This window comes from Neomonachus schauinslandi, chromosome 13 (assembly GCF_002201575.2).
Source record: "Neomonachus schauinslandi chromosome 13, ASM220157v2, whole genome shotgun sequence".
In the NCBI taxonomy this organism is placed as follows: domain Eukaryota; kingdom Metazoa; phylum Chordata; class Mammalia; order Carnivora; family Phocidae; genus Neomonachus; species Neomonachus schauinslandi.
Genome location: NC_058415.1, coordinates 65,885,035 through 65,898,707, shown reverse-complemented (window position 1 = coordinate 65,898,707; position 13,673 = coordinate 65,885,035).

Sequence of the window (13,673 nt, the reverse complement as noted above, 5' to 3'; positions counted from 1 at the left end):
ATAATTTATACAGTACACATTGTCTATTGAAAAAACAGAGGCTGCTCAATGTTAAACTGCTAAGTTTAGCCTAGGATAAGATGAAGATAAAAAGTTTCTGTCTTAAGTGATTCGTGAAACCGTTTAACTGGACATTGATGGGAATGGTATAATGGGGACAGGAAATGCCCAGGCTTTGGAATGGAATGTCCAGGCTTTGGAATGACATGACCTGTATTCAAATCTTAGCTCTATCGTATATTATCCATACAACCTTGGACACATTACTTAACAGCCTGATTCTTATTGTCCACATCTGTATAATAGACTTGATGATACTACCTTTCAACATGTTGTAAGAATTAAGCATGCAAAAATAGCACCCAGTAGAGACAGTAAAGTGCCTAGTAGAGATATTATACAAATATTAACTAAAACAATTGTTTTCTATCCACTTTATTCCATTTCCTATGGACAAATAGGGCATCAGTACTTGTTAGTGTACATCTATGGAAGCAGGATTAAAGCCTTTTTCCCTGATAATTTTTTAAGAAAAGTATGTGATATTTTGGCACACCTCAAAGATTGATTCTGTTCTCCATTTGTTGACCAGGTACATCTCATGGTGAATTGATTGTTTTCTTTCAGTAATTATTTTTACATTTGCATTATTTTATAAGATCATTTAAAAATAATTTCAACAATCCCAATTTCAGTGGTCACCATTAAACATCTTAAACTGCACCCTCCCTATTTGATTCTGTATTTTGATTTATCCCTTGTGTACCTGGACTATTTATTGGAGGTTTTGTTGTTGTTGTTGGTTTGTTTTGCTTTCCCAGGAAGACTAAGTAGGTGATACTTCTTTTTTTCTAACTTTGCATATCTGAGATACTATTCTATTGCTTTCTCACCTGATTTAACAAATTGGCTGAATATAGAATTCATCTGTTACAATTTTTTCCATTGTAGATTCTAAACATCTTCTGATATATAATATTGTGATGGAGATGTCAAGACCAGCCAGAGTTTTTCCCTTGGTACAGAATCTTTGCCAAAATGCTTATGAAATTATTTATATTTTAAATGAATATTTATATATTATCTATGTACATTTAAATTTTATATATATTTAAATATCATATATTTAAAGGATTTATCCATGTGTTTTTATTAAGCATTAAACACTCAGACCTTTTCAGCTCAAATCTTTTTTCACCTTAGGAAAATATTCTTCTCTTATGTCTTAATTTTTTGGTCCATTTGTTCTGGACTCTTCTTCAAGAAGTAATTATTGTGTGTTGTCTCTTTTGGCTAAACTCTACATTGTTATTTTAATTCTTTTTCTCTGTTCTTTCTTTTTCTGTAACTGAAAGAGTACCTTGCATTTTTTCCCGTAATATCAATTTGATTTTTCAGACTGATCTTAACTGCTGGTAATGTAAATTTTAATTCTATTTGCTATCACCATAAATTTTCTTGTCTTATGCTGTTTCTTTTAATTTGTCTCTCAGCACTATTTTATTTCAGGCTCTTGTTTCATTTATCATATATTGTTTTATGTATTTTATCTTGTTTCATAAATATTGGGAAAAGGAATTGCTTAATTCCTAATTTTTTGAGTATTTATAGTTTTAAAAGTTTTAAAGCATATTTTCTCTGTATTGGGAATACTTTATTCTTTATATTTATATTGCAGAATCATGTCATATGCAATATTCTAGGTGATTTTTTTTTTTTGGTTAATTTGTTTACTAGAAGCTTCTGACAGCCTACTGCTTCTTCATATGTAGGTGGTTATTTCTTAGATATTCTCTCTATCCACTTTCACTGCTGTTAGAATCTTCCTTTTTTCAGATGATGGCTAATAAATTGCTATAAATGTGTATGATCAGCTCAGACTAGACTGATTTGGAAACAAAATAGAGTTAAGGATATCCTGTTTAAGCAGGGAAATTTCACATCACAAGGCTTCTTCTACACTGAATCTGTTTTAACTTCCTTTGTGTCCCAGCATCCAATTCGGATACAAACTATGGTTGTTCCTAGCCTTTTTCACAATGTTATCCTGAAAAACACTTTAAACATGAAGTATACTACTATAACAATAATATGGATGAATTATTCGAATATAAAGAATTCATTATACCACTATCCTGTGATTTCACATTTTTTGCATACCATCTTCTAAACCTTTTATGTAATCTTTTACCACTTGATATAATAAGCAAAAAAAGTAAACATATGTAGTATTCTCCTAAAAGCGTTCACATTTATAAATAAGGAAAAATTAGGAATAAATAAGCAAAAATTCCTATTTGTTTGAACCAAGAAAACCTTTATAAGGCTCTGGGGCCTAGAGAGTTTGTTCCTCCCTCAGGATATAATTTTCTTTCTACCCAGAGGGGAGTGAGAAAGGTCAGTGGACCATGGTAAAATTGATTCAACATTATCTAAACAAAGTTCAAACTATATAGAAACTATACCATTCATTGTTGAATGGTATAGATAGACTAGATACACGAGCAGCAGCAGAAAACCTGACACAAAACATTGTCTTGAATTCTTTTGTAAAAATAACTGAATGGGATCAGAGACAAACTCATGTTCTATGTTTAGAGTAGAAGTGAAGGATTGTTATAGCACTCAAATCTGAGTCTTAGGCTAGAGTTGATCTGCCATGTCTAGCTTGTGAGAAGTCCAATACCCAACAAGGAGTAGTCAGATGACAGTATTTAATTGAGAATGCAAATAAGAAGTACAACGCATGGACACCTGGGTGGCTCAGTTGGTTAAGCGTCTGCTTTCGGCTCAGGTGGTGAACCTGGGGTCCTGGGATCGAGCCCCGTATGGGGTTCGTTGCTTGTGTTCTCTCTCTCTGTGTCAAATAATTTTTTTTTAAAAATCTTAATTAAAAACAAAAAACACATGATGGAATTTCTGTTCAAAGCCAGTTAAATAGGAAGGTCACTTCCATATCTTCTAGATCAACAAGTAACTTGCTCAAATAAAACCTTGGAACTTGGCGATACTGACAGGTGATCCTAATGCAGTGGGATGGGAATACTGATTAGAAAAGCAAGACTAAAACAGAAGTGATCTAAAGGGGTTAGTCTGGAGATAGGAATGTGGGTGGAGAGGGGGAGAAACCATTTTCTTTTTCATTTACAGATATCAATTTTGCACTTCTTTTGCTGTGCACATCCATTTTTCTTATAACTCAGAATAAATTTTTAAAAATTTCATGATTTTAATGATGTAAAGTTTGAAAAGAGGAGAATACCCCAGAATAATTCTAAAATCCTAGCACTACTGTTAGTACATTTTAATTTTGTTCCATATGCATAGGGAATGGAAAACCTGTATGTTGTTTGAGGCTGTTTTGCTCTAAGAAATGTCCGATAGCACAAGTGTTCAGCGTATAGCTTGCCTCCATATTTTCTCTCGAAATAATTGCTGCATACTTATTTTATATCCTGAATCATATTAATCAAAAAGAAGATGTAGGTTTTATTAAAAAAAAAAAAAACAAACTCATTCTGAAACCTTTTAACATTCAGTAATCTGTACATGCTGTAAGAACATACCAATTGAAATGGAATGTTTTCTGCAAACAGGAATTCAGATTAAGAATGGCAATTTGGGTGAGGTTAAAAACTAGGACTGAAAGGCTGTGAGCATGTGTTCTCAGGAAAGATGTAAAAACACAAAGACTGCTAATTGCAGTTTCAGTGGAATCTGTAACAAACTGCACATGACTAAAACAGGCTTGTGTACACTTAGTTAATCTGATGTTTTTGACCCTGAATGATTCAGCACTAAGAAATCCTTCCATTCGTGGCAGTTGCTACATATATAAACTTAACGTGCAATAAGACTTTTTATCTGGATTATTTGCTAATGTTCCCAGTGATATGTTAGAGGACATCATTGATTTAAAGGATTCTGCAATAACTGATTGCTTAGATTAGTTGGCATTACTCTCAAACTTTTTTTTTAAAGATTTTATTTATTTGACAGAGAGAGAACACAAGCAGGGGGAGCAGCAGAGGGAGAGGGAGAAGCAGACTCCCCGCTGAGTAGGGGGCCTGATGCGGGGCTCGATCCCAGGACCCTGGGATCATGACCTGAGCCAAAGGCAGAAACTTACCCGACTGAACCACTCAGGCGCCCCACTCTCAAACTTTTGATGTTCTTTTAGATAAAGAAAAAATGTAATGACTCACGTTGCCCTTTAGAATATTTTTAGTTAAAAATATTACAAGGATCCAAACTTCCTTCCCAGACAAGCAGGGGATCCAAGGCTTAGCCTAGCCTGCACTATTGTTCTAGAAGCTAAGGCTGGACCTGGGAGTCTGGTAGGAACAGGGCTTTGGAGGAAAAACTGTGGTTTGAGAGGAAAAATGTCCTGCAGAAATTCTGGCATGGGACCTACAAGAGCTTGACAGTGATTAAAGACCAAAAGGAGGCTGGGTGAAAATATGAGCTCAGGTTTGTCAGCAAGACTTGACTGGGTAGGTTCAGGAGGAAGGAAGGAGAGAGGGGGCTACCTGAGGCGGGTTAAAGACACTTGATTCTGATACTCTGTCAGGCAGACTCAGAGATCTCTAAGGGTTAAACATCTAATATGGGTCAAGCCTGATTCCCATCCTTGTTACTGTTAGGTCTGTCATCATGTCTGTAGTTTACACAAAGCAAGTGGCAGCAAAAAAGTAGTAGATTTTCATAGTGTGCCTGGAGTTAGTGAATTGACAATTGACACACCGTGAATTCAAGTCTGAATGTATCAAACTTCAAATTTCAATTTAGTTATGGATGATGCCTTTGACAAAAAGCAAATCATAAGTGGATAGTTTCTGTTGTGTTTTCTTTTCCACTGATTTTGCCAAAAATACATGAATATCGTTTACCTGCCTCTGCAGCGTTTTTCTCCCCATTCAGGAAGATTTTAATCATGTCTCTGGTTACTGCTTTTGTTAGAATTGTGCTAAATTTCCAAGGTTGCATCTTGGGTCCATATCCACATATTATTGACTTTCGTCATATTGTTTTTCTCTTGTTTGACTGTTTTCCTTTTTTTTAATTTTTAAATTTATTTTTTAATTTTTTAATTTTTTTTATTTTTTTAAAGATTTTATTTATTTATTTGACAGAGAGAGGAACACAAGCAGGGGGAGTGGGAGAGGGACAAGCAGGCTCCCCGCTGAGCGGGGAGCCCGATATGGGGCTCAATCCCAGGATCCTGGGATCATGACCTGAGCTGAAGGCAGACGCTTAATGACTGAGCCACCCAGGTGCCCCTAAATTTATTTTTTTAAAGATTTTATCTATTTTAGAGAGCGAGCGAGCAGGGGAGGAGCACAGGGAGCGGGAGAGGGAAACAATCACCAGCAGACTCCATGCTGAATGCAGAGCCTGATGCGGGGCTCAATCCCAGGACCAAGACCATGACCTGAGCTAAAACCAAGAGTTGGACACTTAACCAACTGAGCCACCCAGGTACCCCTGACCATTTTCTTTTTATATTTTAGGAGGGAGTTTCCATTTTTATTTTCCTGATTGCTGATTAGATTTTCTAGCATCAATTTTCCATTCACATCAGACTTGTTAAGAGGACAGTTTAAAGTCAAATCGTTTTTTCAGTCCAGTCCTTGACTGCTTTTCCAGCTTCATTTTCTTTTACTGACCTGTAACATTATATTAGTTTCTGGTATACAACATAATGATTCAATATTTGTATGTGTTAAAATGATCACCACAATAAGTCTAGTTAACATCTGTCACCATGCATTGTTACAAATTCTTTTCTTGTGATGGGAACTTTTAAGATACCTTTAAGAACTATCAAATGTACACTACCGTATGGCTAACTACGGTCCCCATGCTGTACATCCCCATGACTAAATGTTTGTACCTTTTGACCCCCTTCACCCATTTTGCACACCCCCCGCCTCTGGCAACCACCAGTCTACTCTGTATCTGTGAGCTTGGGGGTTTTGTTGGTTTATTTTACATTCCACATTTAAGTGAGATCATACAATATTTGTCTTTCTCTGACTTACTTCACTTTGCAAAATGCCCTCAAACTCCAACCATATTGTCACAAATGGCAAGGTTTCCTTCTTTTTTTTTTTTAAGGCTAGATAATATTCCACTGTGTATATACACACCACATTTTCTTTATCCATTCATCCGTCGATGGATGCACAGGCTGTTTTAATATTTTGGATATTGTAAATAATGCTGCAGTGAACACAGGGGTGCAGGTATCTTTTCAAGTAAGTATTTTTGTTTTCTTCAGATAGTGTTTTGTTTTCTTCATATGGCAGTCCTACTTTCAATTTTTTGAGGGTCTTCCAAACTATGTTTTCTGTAGTTCCTGCACCAATTTACATTCCCACCAACAGAACCAAGGGTTCCTTTTTCCTCCTTATCCTTCAGCTTCATTTCTTGATTACATGTGCACAGTCTATAATCCAGGCATATAGAAAAAAATTCATTTCCCCAACATTCAGTGTCCTGTTGTCATGACTTACGCATGTTCTTCTCTCTTGCCTGGAATGGCATCGCCTTCTGTTTCCAGTCTGTTTTTCCTTCTGCTTCTCTCAGTGAAGCAGTCCCTCCATAATATTCTCATCAACAGCATACCCATTCTTCAAGGTTCTATTCAAAAGACACCACATCTATGGATCCTTCTCTATTCCCATCTCCCTTTCATAAGGCATCAAAAAAAAATTCTATAATAGTAACTGACACATCTATCTTTTTGAATTAGTGTTTTTGTCTTTGAGTAAATGCCTAGTAGTGGGATGCTGGATAGTATACTAATTCTATTTTTAATTCTTTGAGGAACCTCCATGCTATTTTGCACAGTGGCTGCACCAATCTACATTCCCACCAACAGTGGGTTCCTTTTTTTCCATATCCTCACGAACACTTTTTATTTTTTTTGATTTTAGCCATTCTGACAGGACTAAGGTGATCTCATTGTTTTGGTCTGTATTTCCCTGATGATGAGTGATGTTGAGCATCTTTTCATGTGTCTGTTGGCCATCGGTAGTCTTCTTTGAAGAAATGTCTATTCAGGTCCTCTGCCCATTTTTTAATAGGATTATTTGTTTTTGTTTTTTTTGTGTGTGTTGAGTTGCCTAGGTTCTTTATATATTTTGGATATTAACTCCTTTTTGGATATATCGTTTGCAAATACCTTCTCCCACTCAGTAGATTACCTTTGGTTTTGCTGATGGTTCCATTTGCTGTGCAAAATCTTATTTTGGTATTGTCTCAATTGTTTATTTTTGCTTTTGCTTCCCTTGCCTGAGGGGAGAACAGGATTATTCTTAATCTGTATATGGTGTATTCCTAGTAGGTGATGACCAAATGCCATTATGGCACACTGTGCAAGGTTTTATTGTGGTGCAAGGTGAGGGCAGTGGTGGGAAAAATTAGTCATGGTTCACATTAACATGTGAAAATTAAAAGAATTTGCTCTGCAGCAGATAGCACCATAGTCTCTTTCTAAGCAACAACTTTATTTTACCCTTCATCTGCATAATTAGATAAATGCTGAGCTAAACTTTTGTTTCTGTGGTGGTTTGTACTTATTTTGTATTTTCTTGTTATTTTACAGTTTTATGAGACTGGAGGCAAAAGGAGTTCATTTCAAAGTTTATGCTCATACATATTTAAATCTCCCGTGAAAAGTTTTTCCCTTTAAATAGTTTTTACATTACTAAATAATGTGTTGGAAACAATTGTGTAGTTGAAAGATCATGAACTTTGGACTTAAAGAAACATAATCAAATTCTGATTGGCTGCACCTTAACTGAGCAAGGAAAGGAATTTGTCTTGAGCCTGTGTTTTCTCATCTGTGAGAATGCTAATGGCAACTTTGTTGAGCTGTTAAAATCAGGTCATAGATGAAACTGGGTGCAGTCACTGTATGCTTGTTTTCTTTTCTTTATCCTAAATCTACATTTTGCCGTCTAAATTTTTTAGCAGCAACCAGGGAATAGCATGGGCATAGATTAGCAGCATAGTACATTTTTGGTCCATTTAGCCCTGATAGAAATTATGAGAGAGGGAGTGGAAAATATGGCTTAAAGCATTGGAATTATTTATAAAAGTAAATTAACTCATACTCTTTCTGGTCCCGAAAGCAGAGGCAATCAGGATGTGTTTAATTTCTGCTTCCTTATGTTGAGCTAGAAGCAATCTCAGGATAAACATTTTTTTAGGTATTTTTTTTTCCTCTTCTTCAAACTAATATGCCTTGAATTTTTAATCTTAATTAGTACAAAAGCAAACTTCTAGATCTAAATTACTAAGCGATTTAAAGTTTTGTATATTCTTGCCTCCTTTGTGGCAGATTGATTACCATATAAGCAGTTTTATTTTTGAACACTTTATCCTGTTCCACTTATCTATGGGTCGACTTTTGTGCCCGTACCACACTATTTTGATTATTATAACTTTGTGGTGGATCTTGATCCTGGGGATTGTGATACCTCCAGCTTTGTTCTTTAAGATTGCTTTGGCTATCTTGTGACTCCATACAAATTTTAGTATCATTTGTTCTAGTTCAGTGAAAAATGCTGGTGGTATAATAGGGATTGCACTGAATCTGCAGATTGCTTTGGGTAGTGTGGACATTTTAACACAATTCTTCCAATCCATAAGCACAGAACATATTTCCATTTGTGTGTGTCATCTTCAATTTTTCATGAAAGCTGACAGATGTGAAATAAAAACCTTTCAACTCTGGAACACAATAGTTTAGACAACTTATATACTTCCCACACCTACAAAACATAGAAGAGAAAGTAATAGATACAACATATAAAAAGGGCTGATACTATAGATTCTTTGAATTCCTTGGAGGAAAAGTCTCTAGCATGAAATCTTTGCTTATAAAATTTTACTGTGGGACTTCATTACACATATGATTGTATGTCAAACCCCAATGGTAACTTTTCATAGTGAATGTGGGTCAATCTCAGTTTGCTAATCCATAGCGTGGTACATGAGCTAAGTACCATGGTCTATTTCATCTTTAACTTTTATGAGTTCTTACACTCTTTCATTAAGGGTATCATCTTTGAGATCATTTAGTAGGTTATGGGCTCTAAAGAGTTGCACTTAGCAATTTTCAATCTACTAGAACTTTAATACGATGAGTACAGTTACTATTAGGCAATATTTTTTGATGACTTATGAAAGGAACATGGGAATAGAGAATGATCCATAGAGGTCATGTTTTCTGAGTAGAACCCTGCAAGATGGGTTGATAGGAATGGTACAGAATGACTTGAGAAGAACATGAACCAAAACAAAGCAGCAAGCTGTGTCCAGGAGTGGCAACTGTTGCAGCTTGGGTGGCATGTGGGGTTCATAAAGGCAGTTAGGTTAGCATAGGCTGGAACTCCATAAAGTGGGTGCTTAGAGGTATAGAATGCCAAACTGTTAAACAGGGCAGTAATGTACACAAGGAACAATATACAGAAAGGAGCAATGAGCCTTGAGGTAAACTTTAGAAGATACTTAGGACCATCGAGTAACAGAGCCCATCCTACAATCCACATAAGAAAAGTTGTCTTGGGGCGCCTGGGTGGCTCAGTTGGTTAAGCGACTGCCTTCGGCTCAGGTCATGATCCTGGAGTCCCTGGATCGAGTCCCACATCGGGCTCCTTGCTCAGCAGGGAGTCTGCTTCTCCCTCTGACCCTCCCCCCTCTCATGTGCTTGCTCTCTCTCATTCTCTCTCAAATAAATAAATAAAATCTTAAAAAAAAAAAGTTGTCTTGGGTAACATGTAAAGCCTCAACCCATGAAAGAAAACTCTGGTCCTTAACTGGTGGCAAGAAATGGGGCAGCTTATGCCTACCATTCTGTCATACAATTAAGGAATAGTAGCCACATTATCTCCCTAGATTGGCATAAAATGACCAGTGGCATGAGCTTTAGCTGCAATCTTTGTTTTCTACAATGGATTTAAATGTCTCTCTCCTTGCTCCCACCCATGCATGGCAAGTAACAAGAGAATCTTGTCTATGCAAGGTAGAATGGGAGTGTTATCTCAGCTCTAGGCACAAACACAGGAGTATACCTAACTCATTGTTTGTTATATTCTAACAGCTAAGAGTATGGGTGGGGTCTTTAGCTAGATAGTCCAAGTTTAAATCCTGGCTTCCCCCCTCCCACCCCTCATTTTCTAGCTGTGTAACACTGGACAAGTTATTTCAAGTTTCATACCTAGAGTTGAGAATAAGTATGTAGCTGGAAAGGAGGAGTATTAGATAATGTAGATATTCTTTCTTGACACTAACAACAATGCAACAAGTGATCACTTCTTAATAGTCTGTTGCCACGTGGAATCTGAAACCTTATCAATTATTATACTCTGTAACATTAAAATTGGTCTTGAGTACAAGATTAGTACAATTTTAATGTTACAGGGTACAATAATGAAGGGCTATTTTACCCATGCAAGATTTTGTAGCATCATACATTTATCATGGGAAAATACCATTTATTTATACAAATCTTCAAAATGTTAACACACACATTTCAGAATACAATATATTAAAAAAAAATCCTGCTTGTTAATATTACCGCCAGTATTATCAGAAAAGTCTTTATTGAGATGTCCAGCTCACAATGACAAATACAAGTTTGACAAAATTCTAATTTTCATTAGAAAGCTACAATTTTATTATTTGCAACAAATGTCAGGTTAATATGACAGGCTCACTTTGTTCATTTTTAAGAAATGTCTACCAAATACCATAGACTCAATAACCATAGTTTGTCTTAGTCATCTATTCAAATAAAAATGGTATTCATGAAAACGGTTACTTCAGACTCCAACTGAAATAACTGCATTGCTTCATTAAAATAACCATGTTTTGGTATGCAGAGTGCTTTTTATCTAATTCCCACTTTATCACTCAGATTCTGAAAGATGTAGGAGGAGATAAAAAAATTAATTTTTACGGCTTCATCAAAGACACTCTTAAGTGAGTCTACCCTTAAGAAACACTCAAATGCACAGCAGTGAAAAAATGCAGTCAGTATTGCTAATACAGTGCGCTGCCCTGCCTTGCTTTATGTTCAGGTGACAGTTTTTCCCACCCTTCATGCAAATGTTCACATGGGAGTTGCAAGTTCTTTATACATTCTGCATGCAATTCTGTCAGCTCTGTACATTGCAAATAATTTTGCCTATTCTGTGCTTTGTCTTTTCATTTTAAGAGTCTTTGGATGATATATTTTTAAATTTAATTTTTGTGTGTGTGTGTGTTCTAGGAAATCTTTGCCTAATCTAAGGTCACAAAGATTTTGTTTCTTCTAGAAGTGTTAAAACTTCTGCTTTTAGGCTATGACTCATCTTTATTTTTTTGTGTATGTTGTGAAGGGCAGTGTTTGTTTTTCTGTATAAATATCTAGCTGTCAGTACCATCTGTTAAAAACATGAAAACGGTTTATTATCTTTTATAGATGTCATTAGATTCAGTCTGCTAATATTTTCTGGATTTCTGCTATGTTCATGAGGACTACTGCCCTGTAATTTTGTTTTGTAATGTCTTTGTCAAGTTTTAGTATTAAAACCCTGGCCTCATAAAAAAAGTTGGAAGTGTTCCTCTCCCCCTCTGTTTTCTGAAAGACTGTTATTACTTCTTCCTTGAATGGTAAAATTTACAAGTGAAACCCCATGGGACTAAAGTGTTCCTTGTGGGAGGATAGTCATTTGAATTGCATTAATAGATGTGAGGCTATTCTGGTTTTGTCTATTCTTGTCAGTTTTGGTTGAGTTTTATCTTTCCAATTTGTCTAAATTGCTGCATTTATTGGCATAAAAAATCATAATTTTTTTAGGTATCCTTTTAATTAGGTAAGAGCCATAGTAGTAACTCTTCTTTCCGTCTTGATATTAGACTGATTTTGTTGTTCTTTTGAGAACCAGTTAGCAGTTTCACTAATTTTTTCTCCACTGTTCTTCGGTCCTATATATGCTGACTTCTACCTTTTATTATTTCCACCTTTCTATTTACTTTGTTTTTATTTATTTAGAAAATGGAATATTAGACCATTGAATTTGCACCTCTTTTGGTTTTCTAAATCTATCATTTTTTTTTAACCGCGCCCCCCCCCCAAAAAAGGGATTCCTGACCATAACAGAAAAAACTAGAAATCTGTAAGAAAATATTACCTGGAAATTAAATACATTCCAAAAGAATCCAACAGTCAGAAGAAATGTCAAAGCAAATTAGAATATATTTTGAACTTAAAGATGAAAATGCAACATATCAAATTTTGTGAGATGAAGCTAAATGATATAGCTTGCTAGAAAGAAAGGTCTCAAGTCAATAATCTAACCTTCTACCATAAAGCTAGAAAAGAGCAAAGTAAGCCCAAAGCAAGCAGAAAAAAAAAGAAAGAGCAGAAGTCAAAGAATTGAAAACTGAAAGGCAATAAAGTCAATGAAACAAAAAACTGGTTCTTTGAAAAGACAATAAAATCGACAAACTTCAGCAAGATTGACACAGAGAAAAAAACATAAATTACCCATACCAGGAATGAAACAAGTGATACCACTTCAGAGCTTGAAGACATCAAAAGGATAATGAGGAAATACCATGACCGCTAAACAAATTACAAATTTGACAATTTAGGAGGAAAAAATTCCACAAAAAAACACAAAGCTATCCATTATAAAATAGATAAATTTAAGTAGCCCCATAACTATTAAAGAAATTGTACTTTACATTCTCCCATCCCACCCTCCAATCTCTAGGCCCAGACAGTTTCACAGGAAAATGCTAATATTTAAAGGATTAAGAAAAATTCTATATGATTCTACAGAAAATGGAAGAAAGAACATTTCCCAATTCATTTTATAAAGGTAGCATTATCCCAAAACCAAAGAAAGCCAGTAGGGAAAAACAGAAAAGAAAAAGAAAACATACTGGTCAAAGTCCTTCATGAACATACACAAAAATCATGACCAAACTATAAGCAAACAGAATCCTGTAATAAAGGCATACCCTGGAGCTATTTCAGGTTCTGTTCCATACAACCACAACAAAGCAAGTATCACAAGGCAAAATTTGGGGTTTCCCAGTGCATATAAAAATATTTATAATAGTCTATTAAATGTGCGACAGCATATGCATATACCTTAATTAAAAAATACCTTATTGCTAAAAAATGCTAACCATCATCTGAGCTTTCAGTGAGTTGTAATCACTGATCACGGATCACCATAACAAATAATGAAAAAATTTGAAATTATTATGGGAATTACCAAACTGACAGACTCAAAGAGAACAAAGGCTGTCAGAAAAATGGTGCTGGCAGACTTGCTTGCTGCACAGTTGCCACAAACCTTCAATTTGTATAAAAAAAACAAACATGCAGCTATCCGTGAATCATAATAAAACAAGGTATGCCTATACATAAAAAGAATTATAGATCATGGCCAAATGGGGTTTAATTTAGGAATACCAGGTAGGTTTAATATTCAAAAATTATGTAATATAATTCATAATATAAACAGGTTAAAGAAGTTACATGATCATATCAATCAATGCAGAAAGGGCAATGAAAATTCAGTAACGCATCCATGACAAAAGCGATCAAACTAGGAAAAGAAGGAAACTTATCTTGATAAGGAATGTAAACCAAAAGCCTACAGCTA